The sequence below is a fragment of the Stomoxys calcitrans genome, chromosome 2 (genome assembly GCF_963082655.1).
Source record: "Stomoxys calcitrans chromosome 2, idStoCalc2.1, whole genome shotgun sequence".
NCBI lineage: Eukaryota > Metazoa > Arthropoda > Insecta > Diptera > Muscidae > Stomoxys > Stomoxys calcitrans.
The window spans coordinates 117391050-117404980 of record NC_081553.1 but is presented as its reverse complement, the minus strand read 5'-3'; the positions used below and the strand labels follow the sequence as shown (position 1 = coordinate 117404980).

Below are 13931 nucleotides of genomic sequence, written 5' to 3'. Positions count from 1 at the left end.
GCTCAAAAATTTCAAAATGATACCTCTTCCCGATTTCAAAGGTAGATTTTGACTAATTTTTATACTCACCACCATAGGTTAGGAGGTATATTCATTTAATCATTTCGTTTGCAACACATCCAATTATCAATTTCCGACCCTACAAGGTATATATATTTCGGATCGTAGTAAAATTCTAAAACTATTTAACAATGTCCGTGTTTCTGTCCGTCCGTCTGTTGTTATCACTCTACAGCCTTCAAAAATGGAGCCCAATTAAACTTTATTTTGTATACGATACGAACATAGTCCCAAATATGGTTCTGATCGGACTATAATATAGACCAATCTGCCGATAAGAGGTCTGATGCCCATAAAAGCTTTAATTATAACCCGATTACGCAGAAATATGAACAGTGAGCTGTTTTGAGCCTCCCGACATCCCACTTTAATATGGTTTAGATCGGACTATATTTAGATAGAGCTGCCATATAGACCGATCCTGCCGTTAGCGGGTCTGAAGCCCATTAAAACTTTACTTTTTGTCCGATTTCGCCCCACAGGAAATGGTCTTATGACGTCAAACCTTACGACCGAGGCGTCCAATCGGCTGGACCATTTCGTGAGAGAACACGTTCTCCAAACTTGGTTTCGAATAAATTGATTGCGACATTCGCTGTGTGGGTTGTGCCGCTGTCCTGTTGGAACCACATGCCCATATCATTCAATTGGGGCAAAAAATATTCTGTTATCATTGAACGGTAGCGATTGTCATTCACAGTAACATGCCGGTCTTGATCATCATCGGCCCAATGACGCCGCCGGCCCATTAACCGCACCAAACCGTAATTTTTTCGGGATGTAATGATGACTCATGGAGTACGTGTGGATTGTTGTTGGACTAATAACGCATATTTTGCATATTGACGAAGCCATTCCGCCAGAAATGAGCTTCAACTTAGTGCTCTTAACGTTGAGGCCACTGACTCAAAATTTTGGAAGTAAATTTTAATGATTTCAACTCGTTGTTAGCTCGTGTATCTTTCCATAATAAAATGCAAACCTTACTCATGAAAAATGTCAAAAGAGAGACAAAAAATATGGCACCGTTTGCTATACCTATTAGTCTACCTTTGGAGTGTCCCTGTTTAAGAACCCTTTATTAAGACTCTCGAAATGCTATCCAAATATGGGCCAGATGGGACAATATTTAGGTATAGATGTCATATAAACCTATTTTCCGAAGTAGGGGCTAAGAGCTGTGAAATAGAGCTGGCAAAATATTGATGGCACTATCGATATTTTGGTTTTTGGCTGAATATTGATTGACATTTTTCCTATCAATACTATCGGAAAAGTTCCCCTATTTGGTAAATGTAACCAAAAATTAACGATCCGATCGTGAATATGTCCCAATCATATATTTTTCAATCGTCCTTCATGTGGAGTACTGCAAGTATCGTTCGGATCGGCCCGTAACCTAATATAGCTTCCTTATTAAATCTACCATTCGTAATTTTCATCCGATTGGACTAAAGTCTTCTACAATGATTTCTTTCATAGATACAATGATTTCTTTCATAGATATATATAGATATAGCTGCCTTTTAGAACAACTGCCGCATTTATTAATTGATTTTGCCGAATTTGGAAACAGCGAGTTGCATTAAAGCTCCTGACATCCAAGCTGAAAATTGTCTAGATCGATACATATTTTGATATAGCTGCCATCTAGACCGTTCTTTCAATTTAGGGTCGCAATATCATAAAAAGCGGTTTTATAGACTTATTTTGCTGAAACTGTGACATGTATAAAAGTTGTCGATACCTGAATCACATACGATCCAGACAAGACCTATGGATATGGTAGTGGAGTTAGCTTGCTAGGCTAGGAACTACCAGGGGAAGTGGAATATGTGGGCATGCCTTCAGCGACAGGTCATCTATGTCTTAAAGATCACAGATGTTCACAAAGTGGGGGTTGTGAACACTCCAAAATTATGTGGCCCAATCTAGACTTGAAGAGGTCGTCTGCTTTGCTGTCACTGGCTAGAATAGAAAGGTCATTGTCTGATCAGTAAACATACTGGCAAAATGAAGGTTGCAAGTAACGACTTATGAAGAAGTTGAGATGTTTTCAAGGAAGAGAAGACTATAGAACATCTGCTGTGTGCGCGACCTTCTCAGGCAGTCAGAAAGAGTTCTACTTTAGGTTCTCATTTCTTTGCGAACTTGTCTCAATTAGCGGATGTGAACATACGCAAGTTGTTGGGCTTTTAAAGCAATCTGGAGGTTCAACGGTAGGAACTAGAGAAGCGTCTTGCTTCTCCTGTTTCATGAGGTATCACAATGGACGAAAACTTTTAATGAGCCTGACGGCGAACTGCCACTTTAACCTTATCTTACCCAGTCTAAGATCGTGATAAAACCAATGCAACCATTACCGACCCCAAAAAAAAGCGTTTAAAGGGACGCACTATGTCAGACTCTAAAGTTTGGAGCTCTTCCATATATGACTCTTTGAAATTTCAACTCGACCGACAAATCGTCCAAATGTCCCCTCTTCTGGCGATATTTGTGAAGTATTCAGTCATGTAAACCTTCTCTACATAAAGGAGTGGCCCAGCGGGCCTTTCAACTCAGCATATGAAGTCATTTTCGTTTATAAAAACATTGACAATGCCGCAAGGGTCAAGATTGATCACATTAAAATTATTAGTATATTTAATTAATCTAGAATTATGTAAATACGAAATCTCTAATCGCGCCATATGATATTTCTTCTTTGCTTCCGCGTATTTATTTATCCACTTATATTGATCCCATGCTTGGGATAAGGCACACATGCCAATCTTGTATTAAGACCACTTTTTGCTGTATGTCACTGTTATTTAATTTTGTCATAATGAAATGCAAATATTTTGATCTTCACGCCAAAACGCAAAAGGAAAGAAGGTGACAAAAAGTACTTAAGAAGCTACCGAAAATCAATCAATCAATTTTGGGATAGAAAGAATGTTTTCGCCGAAACATGGGTCGCATGAGTAACAGAAATACAAGACAAGTCTGTTGTCCTTAGCATCACTTATCACCACCACCAAGGAGCTAAATGTACACAACAAACCGCCCACCATCTATCTATTCATCCATTCATCCGTCCGTCCGTCCGTCTATCTGTCTGTCTGTCTTCCTGTCTATTCATCATATACATCTTATGGCCTTATAACTTTATGTAAATATTAATGAAAATTGCTGTCCAAGGGATGTTTGTGTATGAATCTGGGGGTTCGCTTCGCTTGTGTGCGTGTGTGTGTGTGTGAGTGTCGTTTATGGGTTCGTGTGTTTTTGTGGTTTCAACCAAAAACCGATTTACAAGGGCAATGAAGTTTTTGTTGCTTTATCGCAAATTGTTTGTTGGTCGTTTTTTGCTTTGGCATGCCTTCTGCTTTCTGCTTTGGTTATACCACTTTTTGTCGATTAAATATCTGTGCATTCGATTAAATTATATTCCCATTCACTATTGTTGTTATTGCTGCTTCCATTTTTTTTTTTTTGTTTACATTGACTGTTTTGCTTTCGTAATTGATATTTGCTGTTGTTCGGCCGTTTTGGATAAAGAATGATTCGGCATCGTTTTCTGGGGAGAAGAAGAGAAGGAGAGATATGACAGCGCAAGTTGTAGGTGGTGCGAAGGTGGTATTATAATATCTGCCAACGTCAACGTTAGCAGCAGCTAGCAGCGACTGCGCTCTTTCGTTTAATTAGCACTTTTAGCGCACTGAAGTGAAGAAGATTAATAACAATAAATGTTTATTGTTTTGCGATCTCTGGGATGGCTGGCTAGCTGACCGACTGGCCGGTGAGACTTTCATGATGTTATGGATGGAAATTCCAAAAAAAAAACGTATTAGGCATCTTTCAATCTAGCAAACTGGCTGACCTATACAGCCAGCAGAGAAATATTGCGGCGTGAACGACGGAGTAGTTGGAAGTTGTAAGGAAATAAAAATGCACAACTAGATCAGTGTTGCCATATTGGGTTGCATTCTGATCAAATTTAACATTTGCATATGTTCTAATCTTAATTAGAAACTAAAATGAAAGTAAAAAAATTAGGTACGTAGGCATCCACCACAAGGGACAAATGGTGGAGGTCGCCCACCGCAAAGACTTCTCTAATATCTCTAATAGCACACCTTGCCCAGAGTGCAAGTGGGAGACCATGACTCATTGCATGGAAAATGTCGCGGAATCAGTACTTGGGTTACAAAAGTCTCGTCGAATAATCGCATGGTATGACGTCATACACAGCACCTCTGCAGTCAGTTGAAACGCGTCAAGCAAAAAAATGGTAACGGGAGAAAGAGAGAGAGAGAGAAACTTGTATTCCGCAAGAAAACATTAGGAAAAAGTGATAGACAGAATGATGTCTGGAAATACTATCGAGATCTAAACATCAAACAAATGGCTTCGATATAGTTACTTACTCCTGCAGGGCAAAGAAGAAAATCAGTGTTAGAGATGCAAATAATGTAATTAGATGACCTTGTAAGATGGAAGGCCACCGTTGCGCAGAGGTTAGCATGTCCGCCTATGACCCTGAACGCCTGGCTTCGAATCCTGGCGAGACCATCAGAAAAAATTTTCAGCGGTGGTTTTTCCCTCCTAATGCTGGCAACATTAGTAAGGTACTGTGCCATGTAAAACTTCTACATAGAGGTGTCGCACTGCGGCACGCCGTTCGGACTCGGCTATAAAAAGGAGGCCCCTTATCATTGAGCTTAAACTTGAATCGGACTACATTCATTGATATGTGAGAAGTTTGCCCATGTTCCTTAGTAATGTTCATGGGCAAAATTTGCAATTTTGTAAGATCTATATAGTAGTAACCTTGGTAAAGAAAAACCAAGCAGCAGGAGCCTATGGGAGACCTGCGTAACTATTTAAGACCGGAGGCAACAGTTAATGTAGCTCCTTCACATAGCATACTAGGTATTTCGAGCGTGTTGTGTGAGAGATAAAAATCCTAAGTCACCAGGCAATTGGGTTTCATCAATCATTCACCCTAGGTGAAATCTTGGAAAAAAAACAAGGAGGAAAGGTCGGCATTGACCATATTTCCTACAACCCTACACTTTCACAGGTATTTCAGGCAATGCCTGCAAAGTTAATACGGTTTTTCAGGGACACTAGCAGACACACCTTCCTCAGTTACAATAGGAAACACTAAAGTAGGTTTCGGGCAGGCGAATTTCGGTTTCGGACAGGCGAATTGGGAAATAGTTCGGTAGACTCTATAACAGAATACCTCTTAAAAGAGCGGCAGTTAATTGGTGCTTCCTGAAAGCTTTTCTGCGGACAGGTTACAGCGTTAATGACGCCGCCAAGATGGAAATCCCTAACTGAGACGTTTGTGGACGACATGGAGACAAAAGAGGACATGTTAAGGTTTTTGATAAAAACGCTGTAAACATTCACCTGTTCTGGGTACCGGGCCACTCAGATATCCCAGGGAATTGTAGAGGGGAAGAGCTTGCGATACACGGAACTACTTTACACATTCCAAGGCAACTGAAATCTATTCGTGAAATCTAATCTATCCGTCCAGCGACATGTAAGCTAAGTCTTCAGGATATGGTCCGAAGGACAACTGATAGATGAATGGTCGCCAAGAGGGGGTTGTCGGCTTTGCAAAATTATGTGGCCTGGTCTAGACTTGAAGAGGTCTACCGCTTTACTGTACCTGGAAGAAGATACTATAGAAGATTTGCTCTGTGTGTATCCTACACTGGGAGTCAGGAGGCGTTCCACTTTAGGTTCTCATTCTCTCTCTCTTTTTTTGAGAACTTGTCTGATTTAGCGGATGCGAACATTCGCAAGCGATCTGAATGTTCAACGACGGGAACTAGAAGTCATCTTCCTTCTCCTGTGGTACCACAATGGACAAAAGGGCCTAAGTGAGCCTGAAGGCAGACTGCAACTTAAACCTCACCTAGCCTATAGTGAATATAATATCGTAAGGGCTTTATACAATGTGCAAACCGAAACACTCATCAAATCCTTAGACCAATACAGAGTGGACTGGATGATGGGAGACTGGAAAAACTTACGCTTCGGAATATGTGGATAACTTAGCTCCCATGACACAAGTATAGTGGACAAAGTGGAACTACACATAGAGGCATTTTGCCACCAGTTTACTACTGTTCTGACTGAGAAGGGATTAGAACTCGAAGTTGTCCAATTTGAGACGCCAACAGAACTATTTCGACAAGGTTAAATTCTTAGGAATTTTCTTGGCCAGAAGTCGAACTGGAAGTGTCACAAATACTTACCTATGTGATAACGTATAAAGTGGTCTATGGGCGCACAACGCACGCCCACTATGGCATACCATACCATAACTTATAGTTAGAATGTTGCGAACTACAATATATAGGCGAGCCGTAGGCTGACTCTACAGGAGCATGATTAAACCAATGCGAACTTTTAGTTTCCCTCAGTTGTTTGGAAGACGGCGATGGAAAAAAGAACAAAATGAGGACATTACAGCAGGTTCAAAGGAGGCAGCCAATGCGGCTGTGAGCCTTAAGGAGATTTGAGAACAAAGGATAGGAGCAGGTTCATGGTATAAGGTTATACCATTGCGAGGCGACGTTAGAACTGAGAACCGAGATAATACTTGAACTTACACTGTCTTGGATAGACAGAACTCTCGTATTGTCATCTGAAAGTCCATGCTACAAGGATGAACTAAAGCTAGAGGACAGAGTTGGCCTGGGGTCTACAATGAGGACCCGGGGACTAAGATCTGCTTCCGACTGCCCGCCCTTAATACAATCCCACATGTGCGGATCTGGGCGATCACGAAAGCTTGAGTTGGTATGGTTATAATCCGAGGACGTCGGGTTTGAACAACTTTACGGCTACTATATTTCTCATGAACATTCCATTTAGGAACAGGGCAGACGTTTCTCATTTCAATGAGTGCAGTCCGATTAAAGCTTGAGCTCAGTGATAAGGGGCCACCTTTTTTATGCCGAGTCCAATAGGGACACCACTTATGTAGCCAGCGGGATAATCATCGCTGAAAACTTGTTTAATGCTCACGCCGGGATTTGCACCCGGGCTTTCATAGGCTGACAAACGCCACGATGAACCTTTTTACAGAGAGTAACTGGCCATCGGTGTTATATCAAACAGGGGTGTAATGAAGCGAACAGTCTTAGAGTGGTATTGTCAACTGGATGGATGGATTAAAGCTAGAGGACAGAGTTGGCTCGGGGTCTACAGGTACCAAGATCGACCTCCGACTGCATGACCATAATACGGTCCTACAGGTGGAGATTGGGGCGCTCACGGTTTATGATTAGTATGATTAGAACCCGAGGATGTCGGGTGTTAACATTTTTACGGACATGTTTCATACTAGGTATTTCGAGCATGTTGTGTGAGAGATAAAAATCTTTCGTCACCAGGCAATTGGGCTTCATCAATTATTCACCCTAGGTGAAATCTTGAAAAAAAAAAAACAAGGAGGAAAGGTCGGCATTGACCATATTTCCTACAACCCTACACTTTCACAGGTATTTCATGCATGACCATAATACGGTCCTACATGTGGAGATTCGGGCGCTCACGGTTTATGATTAGTATGATTAGAATCCGAGGATGTCGGGTGTTAACATTTTTACGAACAGTAAACTAGCCATCGTTAAGGAAGCAAACAGTCTTGGAGTGTAAGAAGAAGATTTACGCCTTCTCTGATAATGGCATTATCCGCATCGTTTGGGTTCTGGACCAAACGATGCTGTAAGTTGGAACAAAAGGGTCAACGAATTATGACCGTAGGGGCTAAAGGACCGATATCAGTAAACTTCGTGTACGCGAAGACTTTCAGGGCGACGCAGTCCGAGTTAAGGGCAACGAAAGCGCATGTAGAAAAGTGAAACGGTTGGTAGGATGACGAAAACCCTATGGTGTGGGTCCAGATCGTGAGAAGACAAGGTTATTACAATGAGGAAGTTAGAAGGACATCAGCATAGCTTTGGGTATCATTATGGGTCACATAGGAATATGGGCGCACTTATGCAGAAAAGGTGCGGTAAGTGACAGAGTGTGTAGAGCATGTAGGGAAGAAGTATAAACGTTGAAATATGTCCTATGTCAATGCCCGATTTTCGCAGCTAGCAGACTTGGAAGCGGATACGATAACATATTTGAACTAGCGAAAGAGCGTATTAGAATAGAAAACGATTCAGGATGTACGATGTACGAATTCCATATTCGGGACAACTGATAACTGGTTTAAGTGTATGCCCATAGTGTCATGGGGCGAATAAGTATCAACCTAACCTTTTCTTAGATAATCTAACCTTAAGTTGGTCTGGCAAGAAAAGGATACAAAACAAAGTTTATGATACCAACTCACTGAACGCCTCGCAAAAGGGGGCAAACGGAGTATGTTGAGAACTATATTTAAGTTAGGATAAATGAAGATTAATATTGACCTAGAGATAATATTTTGGATTTAGTAGTCAGTTAAGGAACAAATTCACCACTTGACAGGCAAGACACTCATACTACCCATTTGAACCGCACTCGGTTATTGGAATTCATAACAAAACGCTCAGTGCAAAATTTCAGCCAAATCGGATAACAACTGTGGCCCCCAGGGGCTCAAGATGTAAAATCAGGAGATCGGTTTATATATTGAAATCAGCACCGATGTGACCCTATTGCCATCCCCAACGACCTACATCAATAACAAGTATCTCTGCCAAAATATAAGCGGATATCTTCATTCGTTCGAGCACTATCGTGATGTCGAAAGACGGACAGTCGGACGGACATGGCTAGATCGACTCAGAATGTTGAGATGATCAAGAATTTAGAAACTTTGTCGGGTCTCGGATCAATATTTTAAGATGTTGCAAACGGAATGATTACTACTTCTTTCTATAGGTGGAATCCGAAACGGATGCATTCTCATAGATGGATACAAAGCAACAAAGAGAGAGGCTTGCTGTCCTGAACTTGACTGTCACAAATCTTTCAAAGCGATGGCTGAATAGTTCAAAATTTACCTACACTAGAAGCCGGACCAAAGTAACCATATCCAAAAAATTCAATTTGTGTTTGAAAAAACGGCTGAACCGATTACCTTGGAATTTTTACAGATTGTGTAGATTGGTCTGGAAGGAAACATAGGCTATATAATTTTTTGTTATCGGGAGGAGGGCGGACCCTCCCCTTACCCCAAAAAAAAACCCCGATCGGGACAAATGAAGGGTATTCAAGAGTAGCGTACGAATTTCATAATAAAAGTTGGATCCAAGTGTCTGGCGGGGCGCCCCAGCCCCAAAACCCCTTAAAATAGGTTTATTTGACGAACATGACAATATGGGACTCAAATGAAAGGTATTCGGGACTAGATTACGAATATGGCAGGAAGAAGCAATATGCTTTATAATTTGTTGATATCGGAAGGGGAAGGACCCTCCCCGTTACCCCAAAAATACCACCCAAAATCAAAAGTGGACCGATAAGGACAATATGGGTATCAAATGAAAAATATGCGGAAGTAGATAACGAATCTGGCATACAAATTCATGTCGAAATATAGGGGGTCACCCCACCCCCCAAAATGGGCACATTAGCCAATCACGGATATATGGAACATTTTTTATTTGTTCCGTATAGACTGAAAAACGGCAGAACCGATTTTCTCGAAATGTTCGCATATTGTGTAGGTTGGTCTGGAAGGAAACATAGGCTATATAATTTTTCTATATTGGGACGGGTCATAAGGGGGAGTGTCCCCTTATGACAAAAACACAACCCAAAATCAAAAGTGCATCGAACGGAACAATATAGGTATCAAATGAAAGGTATTGGAGATTAGAATACGAATATGGTATTAAAATTTGAGTCTAAGAACTCATCGGGCCGCCCCAACCCCAAAACTTCACCAAACAGACATATTGGACGTTCATTTCAATATGGGGTTTAAATGAAAGGCATTCGGGAGTAGATTTCGAATCTGGCATACCAAATCAGATCAAAGTATAGGGGGTTACGCCACCACTCAAAAACGCCATTAGACCCATTATTACTATATGATACTTGGCTGAAACGATTTCCCCAAATTTTCATAGATTGTGTACGTTTGTCTGGAAAGAAACATAGGTTATATAATTTTCAGATATCGGGTGGTGGCGGACCCTCCCCCTTAACCCCAAAAATGCCACCCATATTCGAAAGTGGTCCGATGGGCACAATAAGAGTATCAAATGAATGGTATTGGGGACCAAAAAACGAATATGGTATTAACATAACAGAACCCAGCGTGCCTCCCCAACCCCAAAACATCTCTAAACAGATATATTCGAAGGTCATGTCACTATGGGACTCAAATGAAAAGTATTAGGCAGTAGATTATAAATATGGCGTAAAACATTAGGTCCAAATAATGGGAAGTCGCCCACCCCCAAATGGGCATAGCAGCCAATCAAGGCTTTATGGGACTCAAATGAAAGCCATTTGGGAGTAGATTACAAATATGACGAATATGGCGCTTTTCCTCCTTAAGATACGTCAAATGGGTTATTTGACCCATTATGACAAAATTGGGACTTAAATGAAAGATATTTGAGAGTAGAAAACGAATTTGATATCCAATTTTGGAGGCAAGTGTTTTGGGGTACGCCCTAAAGCACCCCTTAAACTGAACTTAATTTTCTTTGAGAATAAAGAACGAATTTGATATCTATTGTCAGTGCAAAGTGCCGGTGGCCGCCCCAGCCCCAAAACACCTTCCAAACGATTTACATTTACCGGCCAAGGCAATATGGGACTCAAATTAAAAGGATTTGGAAGTGCAGCACGAATTTGATATCCATATTTTTGAGTCGAAATGTCTGAAGTGCCATCCCTCCCCTAAAAAGGAAATTTCTTTACCCTAATTTTTAAAAACACCAGGAACCTAGCAGGGGTAGACTTCTAACACATCAATGAGTGCTTTCCGATTCAAGTTTAAACTTTTTTTATAGCCGAGTCTGAACGGCATCCCGACGCCTCTTTGGGGAAAATTTTTTAAATGATCTTGCAAATGTCGCCAACATTAAGAGGGGATAACCACCGCTTTGTCCGATACTCTCCCCAGGATTCGAACGCGTTCAGCGTGATAGGCTACAATGGCTCGAATTCGATATCCGAATTCAAGGCGATGTGTCCCCACCCTAAAAAGATATTAGAGAGTTAAAGAAGGCGCATCGGAGCGCGCCCGGTTCGGCTCGTATCCTAGATAATTGTAACGAAAAGGATTTAGTAATCGTCGTTGACTAGAATTCAGTCTAAACCTGATTGGAAACATGGACTAAAAAAGCTGTTCGGACGCCGAGGAAGACGAAGCGTGTCTCACGAATAAAATAAGTTCCACGTTAGGTTATTATTTCTTTAAAGGCTTTTCTAAATTGTAGAATGTGAACACTTGCAAGCTTTTAGGCCTTTTAAGTTGATCTGGCTAGTTCAACGGTATGAGATACAACGTTCTTCTTTTGTTTTTCCTCCGGCTTCATAGTTTACTGAAATGCATAAGTGAGCCTGTTTGCAGATTGCCACCATAACCTAACCTAAATATAAGCAAATTGCTCAAAAATGAAGGCTTCTAGAGAACAATAATTCCGATTGTGCTACATAAATCCTTATACATTAAAATCCCCAAAGACCTACACCAATGTGTCAAGATTATGAGAAATATGAAGTCGCTGGTCCATATTTTGAGGTATAACAAACAAAATGACGACATTAATATTCCCATTCATCTTTAGATGATGTTTATAAAAATTAAATAAATTTTAAAATATATTGTCGCCTTGTTAGCATTTTTTATCGGCATAATTAATTATTTACTTATGGCAACACTTAATAATACGTCATGGGTTGTTCAAATCATCTATATGTTATCGACAACATCATCAAGCGCTGCCGTCTCACCGTCGACGCTTCCACGCAATGTTAGCTCCCTCTTCAATACATTTCACGTGATTTTCTGGTCAATGTGTGATTTGTTGTAGCTGCTACTGCTGGTGCTGCTGCAGTTTCTTCAAATTTCATTTCATGGAGTATCTCAACAACAGAAGATTACGCCAAAGAGACTTTGCCAAAAAAAATTTTGTTTTGGTATGTGTGTGTCTCATGTTTTTTGGTTTTTATTTTTTTTTAGCTTTATCAATATTTTTCTTAGATGAAACGTAATCTTCTCACGAATTATTTTTAATTTATTTATAATTTAATGGACTTTAAACATTTTATTATTTTACACACACTCACGCACACATTCACAATAACATTCAATAAATTTGGATTTTTATTTATTTTTTCCTTAACATCATAGCTTTGAATTTTTTATTTCCTACGCATCTGTATCCTTGCACACACACACTTTTCTTCTTTGTACCGCTGCTGCTACTGCTGCTGTTATTGGTCCTGTGTATCGAAATGGATGATACTTGTGAAGCTCAAAACTTATACCGCCGCACTGGGCCACATACTTGAAGCCCCTTGGTAATGCGTGTGTTTTTTGGAAACGCGTTTGCTCAATTCCTCGATTACCGCAATACTGAATACTCGACTACAAGCTTAGAACTGTTTGTGCTCCATTCGCACAGCAATGACAATCATAAACCTTATGCGGAAGATGGCAATGGTGGTAGTGGCGGTGTTGGTGATGGTGGTCTAGTCTCCAAGATAGAGGAAATATTTGTTGTACTCTTTGCTGGTGCCAGAGAACTCACGACTTGACTTCAATGCTTGTGTTGTTTTTTTGTTGTGGGAAGCAAATTCAGTGTTTTTTGCTCATATTCCAAGTAGCAATCGGAGATGGGAAAAATTCGTTAGGTGTACGAAATTTCGAACTGTAAGCTTTATGTAAGTTGAAAGCTTTGGAAAATAGAAAAGAAGGGGTGACTGGGGTATTTTGGGAGGGAATCCTAACGACGACTATCTAGAGATTAATCTATTATTTCATATTTTTTGACGTCCTCGCAGCATTGCGTACATTGATAGTACACCCTTAAGCCTACTAGCATGTTTTTCAATCTGACAGTGACTTGATAATGGATACGATGGATGAGACTTCTGTTTTAGCCAACGACAGCAAAGCAATGGATCTTTTCAGGTTCGCATAACTTATCTGAGAGTTATATGGTGTCTTCAGCCTAATGTAGCCTGTATCAATATCAAGAAAATTCGAGGGTGAGAACATCTTTCGGGATTGCTAAAGGCAGAACCAGCATTCACTTAAATGCTTATCTCGAAATTATCAATAGTTGTTTTGACCAATGGGCATCAAATATAATTTACAGTTCCAGAACATAAAAATCATCCGATTACTTAATCAATACCGCCGATAGATAGTGATAATTGTAATCCACTAGTAAATATAGGTAGAGGTGACATTTCACTGGGCTGGACCGAGGGGTCTCAACATAAACAATTTGCCCATGGACATTCCATTAAGAGTTTAAGCCCAATGATAGGTTAGGTTAGGTAAGAGTGACTGTCCTTTACAGACTCACTTAGACAATTTTATGTCCATTGTGATACCACAGTAGCGACAGACCAAGGCTTCTGGCGCGGGAATCGAACCCACGACCAACTCGGCTACCGGGGCGCCCAAGTTCAATGATAAGGGGCTTACTTTTTATATGCGAGCCCGAATGTCGTGCTGAACTACGACACCTCTTTGTGGAGAAGTTTTTACATAGTACCTCAAAAATGACGCCAGGAGGGGATAACCACCGATGATGTTTTTGCATGGTGACTTTTGTGCCTACGGACGCCTTCGCCGGCACCAACATTAACCAAAGCAAAACGAAGACCTGCCTGTTCACTAGGAATACCTACGAATATATGTCAATAGGAGGGCCCACGTTTCCTAGATATAAAGA

At 40.7% G+C, this 13931-nt stretch overlaps 1 protein-coding gene across 1 annotated transcript in view; it reads right to left on the bottom strand.

Moving 5' to 3' along the window:
- LOC106084041 (serine/threonine-protein kinase D3) overlaps nt 1-12608 on the bottom strand; it is a 132845-nt gene extending 120237 nt beyond the window's left edge. Inside the window, exon 1 of the mRNA XM_059363363.1 lies at nt 12313-12608. The gene's annotated coding sequence lies outside the window, so the exon portion shown is untranslated. The remainder of the gene's footprint in view (nt 1-12312) is intronic.
- Nucleotides 12609-13931: the final 1323 nt, after the last annotated feature.